Here is a 15,416-nt window from a genome sequence, read left to right as displayed (position 1 = left end):
TCAAAGGCCACGCCTCCTTCCACACCACGAAACAGCTCGGTTAAACTTTGCTATGAAGCACCAAATATGGAATGTAGGAAAGTTGACGAAGGATTTGTTCTCTGATGAAAAAAAAAACAACTTAACCTGGATGGTCCAGATAGCTTCCAACGTTACTGGCACGATAAGGGTATCCCACCAAAGACATTTTCTACACAACACAGTGGAGGAGGTTCCATCATGATCTGGGGTGCTTTCTCCTTCCATGGAACAATGGAGCTTCAGGTTATACAGGGGCGTCAAACAGCAGCTGGCTACATTGGCATGTTGGAGAGAGCATCCTTATTGACTGAAGGCCCTCGCTTGTGTGGAAATGACTGGATCTTTCAGCAGAACAACGCTGCAATCCACAATGCCTGCAGGACAAAGGACTTTTTCATGGCGAATAACATGATTCTTTTGAACCATCCAGCGTGTTCGCCCGAACTGAACCCCATTGAAAATGTTTTGGGGTGGATGGCAAGGGAAGGCTATAGAAATGGACGTCAATTCTAAACAGTGCATGATCTTCGCGAAGCCATCTTCACCACTTGGAATAACATTCCAGCCAGCCTTCTGTAAACGCTTATATCGACCATGCCAAAACGAATGTTTGCAGTTGTTCGCAATGACAGCCATGCAACTCACTACTGAGAACTCTTGTTGAACATTTCCTACCCTGCTTAGGACTTCTTTTTGGTATGGTCTTAAAATTTTGATCAGCGAGTATTTAGGCTAATTTCATAGTGTTCACATTTTCCTTGTTAAATGTTAAAAAAGTTTATTTTTATTTTCTCTTTTCATATTTTAATCTTTCGAAGTTCTACTCAAATAAGTGGTTGAGTCTAACAACGCAAAATGCATATTTTTCCTTTATGTTCATTGGCCTTAAGATTTTGGCCAGCAGTGTATTTAGAATATCTATCTTGATTCTGGGAATAAACGAGCTTTTACGAAACGAAGCCTTGTTCTAACAGTAATCTTGTAAATAATTTTCAGCCGCGGCGTAATGGCTCATAAAATGGCTCCTAGTTTGTTTTGTTTTTTTATTACAAACTTTTAGCTCATAGCTCCACCTCTTGGCCGATTTCAGATGTAATTACAGCAGCGGCTATTGAGAATTCTCTCTTGTTAGATATGTGGAGCACTGAGAGTGAGTATTGTCTAAATATCTCAGATATGAACTCTAATTGTGAGAGTAATTTCTATACAGTAACCACATACAGATTAGTACAATGCGTATGAATTGCTACCTTAGAAACGTACATTCTAAAGACTATTTAACACTTTACGGTAAATACTTAAATATGGCGTTGCCGAAAGGAATATGTAAAATATGTATCCAGGTGTTTCGCGTAACTAATTTTAGATAATTAAAAACGTTGTGAAAAACGATTATTTTATTGTTGATAGTAAATATTCAAAGATAATAGAAAAATGGATTAACTTTTATTGCACTGTTTGTTTAAATTCTCATTACCTGGTTGTTATTTTCACTTAGATGAGGTCAATGTCGTTTGTAAAAAATACAAAAGAGAAGAAAAACACGCTAACCCCTTTTAGCGTATCACGCAGCTTCACTTCTATGTCAAATTATAGTTTATCAATATTCTTTTTATACGCATGACCAAAAGTAACCTGGAAGATTTCAAGTAATTTCTTTTACAATTATATTCACATGTCTTATAACGCTTTCCCCTTCTTGTCGTATTGATGGAACATATTTTCCTGTGTTCTTGATTTAATATAATCAATTTTTCTTAGAATATTTATTGAAACAAAAACAAAAATTATAGTCGAATCGATCAAATTTCCTGCTCACATACACTTACGTAGGGAAACTGCGTGTTCGCGAATTTTCATCTACGTCACGACACTGCTACGCAAATAAACTTTTGAGTACGTTTATCGAACTCCTAAAACCAAGCTTGAAAAAGGAAAGAAATGAAAATTCCTGGAGGCGAGAGTCTCAACGGCTTCTGTTCGTGTCTACCTTCTTGCATCGTAATCTTGTCAATGAATTAATATACTTCATTCTTGTAGCCCTCAATGAAGAAGTATAACTAGCTAAAGTATATAATTAGATGAGATATAAGCCAAACAGTTTTAGTTTGAAAATCAGTTTACGGTTAACACTAGCAATGCTTGCCAAGCGAAGTCTTGCTGTGTGCACAGAGTTTGTGAATGGAAACATTTTAAGACAAGTCAAACCTGCTAGACAGTTTTACAATTATTAGAGTTTAAGAACCCTGCATACTTAACCCTAGAGACCCCCTCCTTCATACCTAAGCAACGTACCGGTGGCGTTTTATTCTCCTTAGTATCCTCCCCCCACAAAACTGTGAAACGATTTCCGGGGCAAACAAATCCACAAACACACAGCGAGAATAACACCATGTAACAACATTTTTACTTTTTCTTGTTCCTGGGCAGAAAGTGTTATTTCCTAACTGCTTATGCCTAAAGTAAATGGAAAAGACCTATTTTTTTTTCTTCAAACTTTGCTTTTGTGACCTGGGTAATGAAATTTTCAAATTTACCCATTTTCCAGAACATTCCAGGTAGATTCAGTGCTGAGTAGCTGATAGAGAATTTTCTCGAACTTTCAAGAACTTTCTAGAATGTAGAACTTACGAGAATTTTCAAAAACTTTCCATAGCAATGTATATACAGGGGCTCACCATTCACCACTTCACTTCAGTTCTAGCTGCCTAAGTGAACAGAGCTGATTTTATCTGATGGCATAAAGAAGCTGCAAGCATTCTCCAGACGCATTCTCCTATGTATGTAGCCAATTTACCAAGACAAGAGCGAAAAAGTACTCTGTGACAGCGTCTGCTAAAATATGTGAAGCCTACAAGGTATATTTCGGCATGCCTGGCGGGGATCAAGACAAACCCTGGGCACCTCATTTTACCTGCGAGCACTGCAAAAAAAAAAAAAAAAAAAAAACTCTAGAAGGTAAGATGGACAACTTTTGCTGTTTTGAATAATAAGATTTTATATTATACAAACTTTAGACCATTTAAAATTTACATATCTTTTAATTCTATTTTTTTAATTTTCAATAGTATAGAAAAATATCACACATAAAGTATTTTGCATGAACCTTTTACACATTAGTTGTGGATGAAATAAGTTTATTCTTCATAATAATTTTATTTTGCTCTTTTGCAAGACAGGACAGAGGGGAAGAGAGAGCCATGAGGTTCACTATCCCACGAATTTGGCGTGAACCCAATGACCACTCAAGCAATTGCTACTTCTGCACGGTGGCCCCTTCCAAACGTCTCGCTGGCAAGAATGCATCTGCTATCATGTATCCGGACCTTCCATCATCCATCGCCCAGTACTACACTGCCCTGAGCTCCCTGTACCTACTCCACCAGAGAGAAAGCAGCCATCCTCAGAAGAGAGCAGCAAATCAGAAGACGAGATAGACGTTGACGATCCAGATTACAATTTCAGAGGTGCAGCTGGTGAGAGAAATCCATACTACCCCAACTAAAGTGACCTCAATGACTTGATCAGAGATCTTGGTCTAACAAAACCGAATGCCGAACTATATTTTGGGGGCTGATACGCAAAGTGACTTACATTACAGTCGCAAATTTTTAAAAACCACTTACTTCTAAACATTTTTGTTCAATCTTGTGTAATTTTTATGAATCAAGATTTACATGTTTTATTCAGACTTTATGTAAATGAAAATATCCAAATTTGCCCGTTTTTACATAGAAAATAGGTTAATTTCTAAATTTCATTATCCAGCTCACAAAAGCAAAGTTTGAAGGGAATAATGACCGTTTCTGTAATTTTACAACATAAACAATTGAGAAATAACACGTACAGTCCAGGAACAAAATTTGTGTTACATAGTGTAATTATTTATAATTTCTGTCGTTTTTGTATTTTCCCCCCAACCCCTCCAGAATATTGATTACTATAATTTTTGAACGAATCATTGATGTGCATGTATATTTATTTAACTTTGCCTGTTCAAATTTCTTACATTTAATGGAATCATATCTCATACTTCCATCCGCAGCCCAGAACGCTAACTACTGAGCCACGCTCTGTCCTGGGCTGTTTTTAAATAAATGTAGCATTGTTCAAATTCTCTTTGTACGTAAATTTGAAGAATTATTTTAATAGATCTTGGGTAGGCAATGGATGATAGCGCAGCGGAAAAGTTGAGAAGTTATAACGTTAAAAATCGAGTTTTTTAAATCAACAAATAGTGGGATTGACCGAACATTATAACGCTCCCATGGCTGAAAGGGCGAACATGTTTAGTGTAACGGGGATTCGAACCCGCGACCCTCAGATTATGAGTCGAGCGCCTTAACTACCTGGTCTATATTTTGATTCAAGAAAAAAAGGACTTCTAAAGTGGTCTATGGAAAGCACTCCGAGTAACAACAAACACTGAGGTTATAAAGAGGAAATAATAAAGTAATTGTAACGCTATTTCTGTAATGTGGTATAAAGTACAGAAGGTGGACAACAAAAGGTGCCCGTGTCCCTGAAAATGTTGTTAATTTGTTATAACTTTTATTAGGTAGCAAAAAACATATGTAAAGTTGCATATTTTTAGAACGCACTTAACCAGGCCTGTTCAAATATTATCTCGAATCCTAATTTTAACACTGACTTTAAGTACCTTATTTTAGTTACATTTCCTCAGTGTTGTGCACGTGCTGTAATTTATTAAATCTTCTCATTCCAATCAGTTTATAAAACGATTAAACAGAACGTGATACTCTTTATAAACTTGTTTACTTATTGTATTGTGAAGCGCGAAGCAACACAATGGGTTCTTCGTGCTATGCCAATAGCAAGTATCGAAACCCGATTTTTAACGTCTTACCCTTTATAAGCAGAAACGTAAGAAAATATATATTCAATTGAATATACCGATGGTCAGACCAATTTTGAGTTTGTCTCTAAGTGCGTGGTTTACTGTGATCGGAAGTTATTTATTTTATGATATTAGGTTGGTTGTGATTTGCAAGTTGTAATTTTTATTGGCTTCAAATGGGGAAGAGATAGAAACTAAAAGACCCTTACGCTCTATGTAGAAAATTCCATTTAGGCGTTAGTGATTGGGCAAACGGAAGAAACACACATTACAACCAGCTGAACATCTCAGCAAGTTAACAGTGGGTCATTTTTGTGGGTCAAATGAAATTCTGCCTGACAGAAGATAAGAAAGCACGAGATGTAATCGCAGGAGGCAGCCTTTTCTGCGTGTTACGTATCATACGTATTAGTCTTTCTCGACTTAACACTGGACCGTTCGTAACGCCACGAGATTTCTTTGTTCGACTCCATACAGGGCTGTGACGATATATTGAAACAACACATACAAAACGATGGCGAGAAATGTTTATTGGTCTCCATTAGTCGGTTTCAGTTTTGCTTTTGCGTTTACCTACTGTATGTGTGTTTTCCTCATCGGGCTATCTGCTGAGTCCACCGAGGGGAATCGAACCCCCTGATTTTAGCATTGTAAATCCGTAGACATACCGCTGTACCAGCGGGGGACCCCACTGTGTCATAGCAGTATTTATGTTAATTGTGAGAATTCGGGTTGTTGTGCTTGGATACTTAGCAACATGAGGGGTAGGATTGGTCAGCGAGGTAAATCCCTGGATGTCTAGATTCAAGTAATAGTCAATCAGATAGCGCGGATAATGGTTTGTAGAATAATGATGCTGATTGGATGTTCTCCTTCTACTCAGTGGTTCAAACTGTAGCAGAAAGTCTTAATAACTTTATTATAAATGTAAAATACAAGTACTCAACTTTGTATCGTTATTATATTACTTGTGAGACATGGAATATATATGTTGCAAGTTGTCTTTTACAACTGAATTAGGGCGACCATAAATCCCCCCCTCCCATTTCCAGGGAAAGCCCCAAGATGAAGAATGTTATTTCGAGTAGATTTGGTCTGGCATGGCCAGGTGGTAAGAGCGCTCGACTCGCAATGTGAGGGTCGCGGATTCGAATCCACATAACTCCAAAAATGTTCGCCTTTTCAGCCATGAGGGTGTTATAATGTGACGGTCAATCCCACTATTCATTGGTAAAAGAGTAGCCCAAGAATTGTCAGTGGGTGGTGATGACTAGCTGCCTTCCCTCTAGCCTTACACTGCTAAATTAGAAACGGCTAGCACAGATAGCTCTCGTGAAGCTTTGCGCGAAATTCAAAACAAACCAAACCATACTCTTATTGGTCTGCCAGCACGTAGTACACGAGACATAGCAAATGTTCTAAAAAGTACATTGTTTGTATTACTCTGTGTAGAACATAAGATTTCCTTCTGTTGGTTGAACTAATCTCCAAAAATTATCCCGATAAATGTCTCTTGTACTCTCCTGGTCAGTGGCGTTAACACCCATCAGGTTAGGTGAGGAAGAAGTCTAGACATCCTATGCACTATATAGCCCTAGTTCAATATTCGAAGTTCGAATAAATTAGTTACAGGTGTCCACACAGCGAATTAGTAAGGCAGAAAACGAAGTCTAATGACGAAAAATAAATACAGATATAACGAAAAATCAACATATTCCGTGAACGCTTCGAAATATATAAGATCCATCTTCAGTAAATGCCTACACCAGACACAAAACTGTAATTAAAGAGACGAACGTTCACCGGAGTAATTCTGAAAAAAAACCCCAACAAAAACACCCTAAAATTAATCGTTTTTGCGAGTCCCTCCACAAACAAAAAGGTATACAAATGAGCCAGTCCTACTGTTTTGTATGTCAGTGTGTTGAGCGCTTGAAAATTTATAATTTTTTTGCCAATTTTGTCTTGATTGTTGTAAATACAAGCGGCACAGGAGTTCAAAATATACATTTGTGTGTTGTTTAACCGTTGGGCTCATAAAATTTTTAAAAAAGTCTAAATAAAAATAATGGAAAAGATATATGGAACTGAACCCATGTGTAATGAAGGAGTTGTGGTCGATTAAGAAGTTTTGAAAAAAAAAGAAATAATAGAAAACAGTATATAAATAAATAAATATATCTGTACGCAGACGTACTTACAAACAAGTACCTAGCGTTAAAAGTTTGTATTTTACCATAAATATTTGTAAGACCAATGTTAAGACTCGAAGTAACGCCAGACAGTGAACTTTGGTATAATATAGATGAATTGATAAAAGAATGTACGTAGCTAGTGATGAAAGGTTAAAACAAGTCTTAATCAACAGAAGTCCAGTAAACTATTCGAAGGCGCTTGATTTTTGGGTTTCGTTTGAAAACCATTACAAGAAATATGGAGTTATTATTTAAACTCGGGGAGGTGGTCGTATAATCAGTAGTATCTATTTTAACGAGAACTACTAAGCCAGTCGGGATATTTTGTGTCCAGTAGTCCGACTGTGTGTGTGTGGTGGTGGTGGTGGTGGTGGTGGGGTAGAACAGGTGCTGGGAGGTGACAAATGGTGACCAGTTCTCTAAGAATGCTTTCGAGTCCAAGGGTATGCGCAGTTAAATTGTGTTGTCTTTTTGCATCTACCAAACGTGTACGAGTAAATAATCCCTGAACAAAGTTGTTATGGAATGTATTTCTTTCACCTGAGAGGGAGAAGTCGTTTATCTGATTAGTTAATTTAGCTATATTTGCGTGTAGCATTGTGTAACAGTTTAGTAAGATGATTTATTTAAGGCTTAGACTGTGTTCCTAGACTGGGAAGCTATAAAGATACGACATATTTAAGTACAGTCATCCGATCAGTATTACAAAGATATCCGAGTTTCCCAAAAGTGGTCTCAACAAGAAGTCCTAGATAACCATATTTCTCTAGAAGAAGATACCAAAAGTGTAGACTGTACAATGCGACAAGGAAAACAAACCGTAAAAGCTCCTGTAAGTAAATAGGTGATCAGGTTACGTTACATTATAGTTAGAGGGATGTAAACTGTACAAGCAGAAATACACGCCAATGAGGTTTTTCATGTGTTAAGTAGACGTAAGAGAACCGTTAACTTCACGGATGTCTAGGAAAGACAGACTGTAGTTTATTAGTTCCATAAGTGAAATTTGTGTAGGGGTGACAAGATTTTAAATATTCTATTAAAGTCATGATGGTCCTTTAAATGTTAAAAAAAGCCTGTGAAAACCGCGTGTTGTGGTACAATATAAAGTTTGTTTGTTTGTTTTCGAATTTCACGTAAAGCTACACGAGTGCTATTTGCGCTACCAGTCCCTAATTTACTAGCGTAAGACTAGAGTGAAGGAAGCTAGTCATCACCACCTACCATAAACTCTTGGGCTAATCTTTTACCAACGATAGTGGGATTGACCGTCACATTTTAATGCCCCCACGACTGAAAGGAGAATATATTTGTTGTGACGGGGATTCTAACCTACAACCCTCAGATTGAAAGTCAAACACCCTAATCACCTAGCCATACCGGGGCTCTAGTATTAGATAAGAAATTTATTATTAACTACAGCCGACTAATTTCTATAACACAGTTACCATCATCATCGTTAGTGTTGCAGAAACTAATCGTCTATAGCTAATAAAATATTTCACCTTTTGCTGTACCAAAAAAAAAAACACACGTCAACTTGTGTGTGTTTTACGCTTAACATAATATCACAATGTGCCTAAAGAGAAATTAAACGTGAAAAGGTTTTATCTAAGGTCGAGTCGACTGGTAGTCCCTTATAGCAACCGCTAATTTTTCATTGTGACAGAGAACCGAAGGGTGATCTCATACATCAACACCATCAATTCGGGCAAAAATAAAAATAATTGCATAGAAAGTCAGTTTTGGTGATAGCTGTTCCAAAGAAGGCGTTTTAAAATGCTGATTATTGAAACTATTTACTAGCTGAAAGTTATTCTTGACTGTCGCGGCGCCAGGGTGGTCTTTGGGGGGCTTGAGTCCCCAAAATGAGCCAAGTCCCCCCTCAGCCCCCAATATTGTTACATACATATATTCACAAAATATGGAAAACACAATCGTCGTTGTTGCTTAACAATTAATATCAAAGAGACATAGATCTGTAGAACTCAACGTCTTCATTAAGACGGAAGTATGTGTCATGCGTCCCATAGCAACGTACTGAATGCACTGAAACTCATGCACTGTATTGCCGCTCCCTGTGTAATGCCATTCTATCTTGAGCTTTGACGAAGACTAGACAACCACATTGATTTCAAGGTACAACAGATCATAAGGGATTTTACTTGATAAACCAAAGGTTTCACAGGTATTTACCCATTAATTTCATTTATCTTTTATTGAAAAGTAAAACATAGCATGAATGTATAAGTGTATTGTGTATACATCAAAACTATGAAGCATTTACCTGGTGTTGTGTTCTCTGTGAGATCATTTTGCATTGTATATCAGCCATTCAAAATTGTAGCGATGATTGTGACATACACTTAAAATTGTGACTTACAATTCAATTAATGTTATACTTATGATTAGATAATAACCTTACATGTTAACTGACCAAATAATATTTCTAAACAATTCCAGAATGAATTTTGAAATTGTCATTGGGCTATTTGGAAGTGCCTAATTTAATGTAATGTAGTAGTTACATTATTGTAACAGATGCTTGTCACACTTATGATAATAAGAACAATATCACAATCACAGTTTGGCCTGTATGAATAATGTGAACTTATGAAGAAACCAGTGAAGGTCAACTGCAATTTAGACATTTTGTTTTGGTGCTACTATGACCATTCAATATCCAGTCCGCGGGTTTGCTTTGTTCGAGCACTCGATTCCTGCCTCGAACGCCTTAAGCGTTTGATCACCGAGCTGCTGATCACGGTGTACGCTCTGCATACGGCTAACGATCGGCTCAGCCCGATTGAGATCCAGATGCCAGCCGCAAGCCACCCCTCCTCCGCTCACTCCCATTAGCTGCCCACAGTTTTACAACATGTCCTATCAAAGCTGTGTTTGTGTTCCCTAATTAGCCCTAATTTAGGTTAACATTCCTCTTTTACGTATACGCATATTTTCATAAACAGATTATTTCTAATTTGTAATAATGAATTATTAATCAGAGTAGGAGTTTCCAATGAAAACTGCATTGAAAACGCAGTTCAAAATAGCACACCTTTCTGAAATGTACCTTGGTATTTACATTATTATAATTTACCATCTATACTTCATATTGATGGCATTTTGGGAAGCACCTCCATAGTTTACTTGAGACCCCCCTCAGGCCTTCCCCCAACGAAAATATCCTGGCGCCGCTACTGATTCTTGAAAAGATTTGAGTTGAGACACGTTTTGGTTGCTTCATTAACGGGAATGTTGGTGAAAAAATGAAGTTATATTAGAGTTGGCCATTAAGTGAAGTACTTGGTCATGAGGCGTGACGACCAAAATGGAATGAGTCATCAACTCTTTAAAGTTGTTGTTGTTGGCAAGTACTTTGAATAAGAGGACTAGAAAATTTAGTAGGAATGTGTGTATGTGTGTGTGTGTGAACAGAAGAAAGTATATATCTGCTATTTAAATTTGACTTGTTTGCTGTAAAAAGGCCACATAATATGCCAGCTCGGAATTCACAGGGGTAAATTTTATCAAAAATTAGTTAGGAGATATTATTTGACTTCTTTAAGTTTCTAAGAATGCGTCGGACATTTATTTCTCTTCGAAGGGTAAGGCTAAGAATTTGTGTTAAGTGGTTTGAGTTTGTTAGATGAATTAGGGTTCACTTTGTTACTGTTTTGTTTTGTTTTTTTATCTATAAGAGCAATTACGTCTCCTTTGTCAAGATTAGTAACAATGACGTCAGCATTGTTTCCAAGTTCCTTCAAAGAAGAGAGTTTATCGGAGGAAAGGGGAGATGTGGATTTGCAGGAGGGACAGTTGTAGAATGTGGATATGGCTGAGTTTCCGGTTTTATTTTAATTAGATTCCTAAAGACCGGGTGGTTAAGTGTTGACGGTTTCTCGAGTATCCGGTGGACTTTTTCAAAAGAGACACAATGATCAGTATAGGTGTGCGTTTGATAGGTTGGAGGCAAACTAGGGTTAAGAATTTTGGCTAGGATTTGTTTACATGTCTCGCTAAGAAAGAGAGATCTATAATTAAAAATGACTTTATCAGGATCACCTGAATTATAGAATCTGCTTTGTTTGATGTTGTAGAAATTTACCAGGATCGAAGCCACATTCCCTTAGGACTCCCAAGTTCTGATGTTAATACCCACAAAGTCACTAACAGAGAACTTTATACCTAGAATAAGATGAAGACGGAAATGGGATACGTGAGTTACGAAACAAAGAAAAAGACAACTGTTGGGCACGTGTAAGAATGGAAAGATGCGTTACTTTGAGTACTCAATTTGGTCTGTGGGAATATTTGAAGAGGTTCTGGTGAGCAAAATCAAAGACAAACGAGTGCAAGGCAGAAAGACTAACATTAGAAAACTTTAATTAGGAAAGTCGATGCAAGCAGCGAGGAATGGAAAAACATAGTCGTCGACTCTCAGAATTAGAAAGCCACCACGAACGATTGATATGAAAATAAAAGTTGTAGAACTAGAAAGATGCTACAGACATTTTTCAGTAGACTAAAAAGTGTAGCGTCTTAATAAATATTGTCTTCATTACTGTGGTTGGATCATAATATTTAAAAACTAAAAAGATGTATCGGTCTTTTAGACAATGTCATCAGCTACTGTACATGTTCAAAACTTAGATCTCGGGGAATCGGATAATTCATACGTACTAGTTTCGACCAAACAAATTTTCAAGTTTGTTACATGGAAAATCAGTAGACGTTTTACCAGTAATGTCAGTAGTTAAAACTCAGAATCTATACAATGTAATATTATACGACGTGACACAATACAGTTTGTCAAAGAGTACATCGTCTTGCATATTAAAGATGCTTTAACTCAAATTACAACTAAATAAAATAATTGAACAATAAGATGACCAAAAGCTATATGCTATTTCTTTTTATTTCTCTTACATAAAATCTGGAAGATTATAAGTTTTTTATTAAGAGAAACAATTAATAGTGCACACTATTCTATTTAAATACCAAAATAAAATGTGACTAATGCACGAGTATTTTTGACAGAAATAACTTATCGTTCTGCCACGTGCGCCTCATGTTGGCCGTCCATACAATACTGTTTTATAAACAGACATGGGCATAAACACTGAATAATCATTAGAACGTTTCACGTTTATATACCATTTTTAAACTCGAAGTACTTGCGCAGGGTCCTTGAAAGTGCTTTGTTTCTAGAGTAAATAAAACCAAAATTAAGTACAACAAATATTTTTATTTATTGCTTTTTAAGTTCATGTGTCATTATTATGTGTCGTAGCCTACATAATGCATGATTCTTCTCGTGATTTGTAGCATGTGCACGTTTTACTGACAGTGCAGATTGCAATGTTAAGCATCCCTTATGTGACATTATTTTTGTATATACTGGCCGACAGACAATACACTACTGTATAGTAATGAGAGTGGTTAAAATTAATGGCTCCTCAAGGCAGCTTTCAGAGAAATAAAGGTTGGTTCCTCGTTATTTATTTAACGTTGGCTTCAATTACTTCATCAGTAGTATTTCAGCTTTTGGTCTTCATCTGTTGGTTTCTTGCTTTTTTTGGATGATTTCGACCGTGTTTTCACTGATGTCACGATAATATGAAGTGCAATGTTAAACGTCCCTTATATGACGTCATTTTAGTGTCTACTGACCGACTGACAGACAATACACTATTGAATAGTGATGGGACTGGTTAAAACAGGTGACCCCTCTGGGCGGCCTTTGGCTTCTTTTGAGGATAACACTAATTTATAACAAACTAATTTTCATTTTGCACTGCATCAAAATAAATGTAAATGATTGAAAACATGTAGAAACAACTTGTGTGTCGTGACGCACTGTTTGGTTTGCAGTTGACAAAGTGTCAATGAAAGTATTTTTTTAATACCCGTTTTATTGTATGATGTATGCCAATAACAGTTTTGGAAAGTACTGCGAAAAATCAATACAGTTCTAAAGTTAACATTTTAAATTAATTCTGCTATTTAATGAAAGATAACATATTTGATACCCTTTATCTTGTCTTTTACATATATATATATATATAACGTTCCGAAAAAACGAAATAGTAGTAGCAACACTAACATTTTGAAAGGAGATCTCAGTCGAAAAACCTTTTTCTGGGAAGTAAATCTAGTGAGAACCAAACTGTATCTTTTAATTGATACTGTCGAACTACAACATTGGTTGATCTTGTTTGTTGAATTTCGTACAAGGCTACACGAGAGCTATCTACACCAGCCGTTCCTAATTTAGAAAGGAAGAAGTCTATCCAACATCACCCATAGCCAACTCTTGGACAACTCTTTTACCAATGAACAGTGGGATTAATCGTCACATTGTAATGCTCTCATGGGGGAAATGGCAAGCGCGTTTAGTGATTGAATTCAAACTTGAAAAAGAAACGGGTACTCCTAACAAAACTCTGGTTTTCAAATTAGTCCCGTTAAACAGCTTTACTCTGTTGAAAGAAGAAACTTTGTGTCTCAGTAAACATGGTAGACGATTGACAGCTATAAGGACGTTAGGCTCGATTGTCGAGCAGTTTACTTTTAAGTGTAACAAGTTGTAAAAAATGATGATAATAATAATTTGATTAACGCAGCGGAGTTATATTTTAAAAATTTTCGACAAAAGGCAATTCAAAGTTTTAAACGCCACATTACAAATTTGTAATTTATGGAATGGCTCCGTGTAATTTCTTTTTTTATGTGAAAAGTGTTTAGTTTAAATACAAAAATCAAGAAATAAATCGGCTCGGCATGGCCAGGTGGTTAAGGAACTCGACTCACGGGTTCGAATCCCCGTCACAACAAACATGCTCGCCCTTTCAGCCGTTGGGGCTGAAATGTGACGTTTAATCCCACTATTCGTTGGTAAAAAGAGTAGTCCAAGAGTTAGCGGCGGATGGTGGTGACTAGCTGTCTTCCCTCTACTCTTACACTGCTAAATTAGGGACAGCTAGCGCAGATAGCCGTCGTGGAGCTTTGCACGAAATTCAAAACAAAACCAAAGAAATAAAATTACCTAATACGTATTCCTTGGATAATATTACAGTAAATATGGTTTCTTTATTAAAAGAAAAAAAGGAAGTGGAATTGTCCATAATAAACAGTTTGTTTGTAATAAAGCATAAAACTACACAACAGGATATCTGTGCTCTGCCCATTGCAGGTATCGAAACTGGATTTTTAGCATTACAAGCCCATATATTTGTGTTCAGACACAAGAGGTCTCCATTAACCAAAAAATCTTCAGATCTTCTTAAATCGTTCATTTACACGTAACTTGATCTATTGTTTTTTAAAGTTATACCACTAATTCAAAGTTCAACAATCATACCAATGTACGCCTTATAATATATTTCAAGTGATTAACAAGTCCGGCATGGCCAGGTGGGCTAAGGCGTTCGACTCGAAATCTGAAGGTCGCGGGTTCGAATACCCCTCGCACCAAACATGCTCGCCCTTTCAGCCGTGGGGGCGTTATAATGTGACGGTCAATCCCACTATTCGTTGGTAATAGAGTAGCCTAAGAGTCGGCGGTGGGTGGTGGTGACTAGTTGCCTTCCCTCTTGTCTTACACTGATAAAGTAGGGACGGCTAGCGCAGATAGCCCTCGTCTAGCTTTTGGCGAAATTAAAAAAAAAACAAGTGATTAACACATATCACCGTCTGGCTTATAAATACATTCCAAGTGTCGAGTTTTTAAATTAATCAAAAATATTCATATTTACGTTAAAATGAACCTCATTATTAACAGGTAGTTTGTATCACAATAACATTGGCACGTCTAGGACAAATAAGTCACTGGGGCAAAAAATACAAATGTCTCTTAAGTTAGATAATTCCTGTTTTCCAACAGGGTTAAGATTCATTTCCTGTGTTCTGGGATTCAGTTTTAAGTCCATACAGGTCCCATGATACCCACAGAAATGTCGAAATACCTTAATTTACCAAATTTTGTATAGAAACGGGTCCGTTTCTTGTCACCCTCAACTCACTCCCTTTCCTTCTTAAAGGCATCTCACCAGAGTTGCACAAATCGTATGATCCAATTCTGATTGGGTGACTAAGGCCGTACCTTCCAACGAGTTAATACAGCTACGATAACGTAACATCACAAACTATCAATCAATAGGCCACGCCTCGTCGGCATAAAACCTAATTATATTTGAATGGCGCGATTTTTGCAGGATATGCATCGTAACTTGCAAAGCATTTATCTTAATGTGAACCTATATCGTACTCTTACAGAATAAAGACCCACGGGCTATAGGTTATACAATAATTTTTACAGTTTATGAAGATTCCAATAACGT

At 36.9% G+C, this 15,416-nt stretch overlaps 1 protein-coding gene and 1 long non-coding RNA gene across 2 annotated transcripts in view; both read left to right on the top strand.

The window, feature by feature from the left end:
• The window catches only part of LOC143244078 (NALCN channel auxiliary factor 2-like), a 53,587-nt gene that overhangs the window by 27,317 nt on the left and 10,854 nt on the right, over positions 1-15,416 (top strand). The window lies entirely within an intron of this gene.
• On the top strand, positions 8,339-11,633 carry LOC143244079 (uncharacterized). The gene is made up of 2 exons (XR_013024892.1): positions 8,339-10,682; positions 11,175-11,633. It is a non-coding gene; the product is annotated as an uncharacterized LOC143244079 (long non-coding RNA).

Source organism: Tachypleus tridentatus, chromosome 2 (genome assembly GCF_004210375.1).
Source record: "Tachypleus tridentatus isolate NWPU-2018 chromosome 2, ASM421037v1, whole genome shotgun sequence".
NCBI lineage: Eukaryota > Metazoa > Arthropoda > Merostomata > Xiphosura > Limulidae > Tachypleus > Tachypleus tridentatus.
Note: the sequence above shows the minus strand (reverse complement) of the source record. Positions and strands in the feature narration are given on the sequence as shown.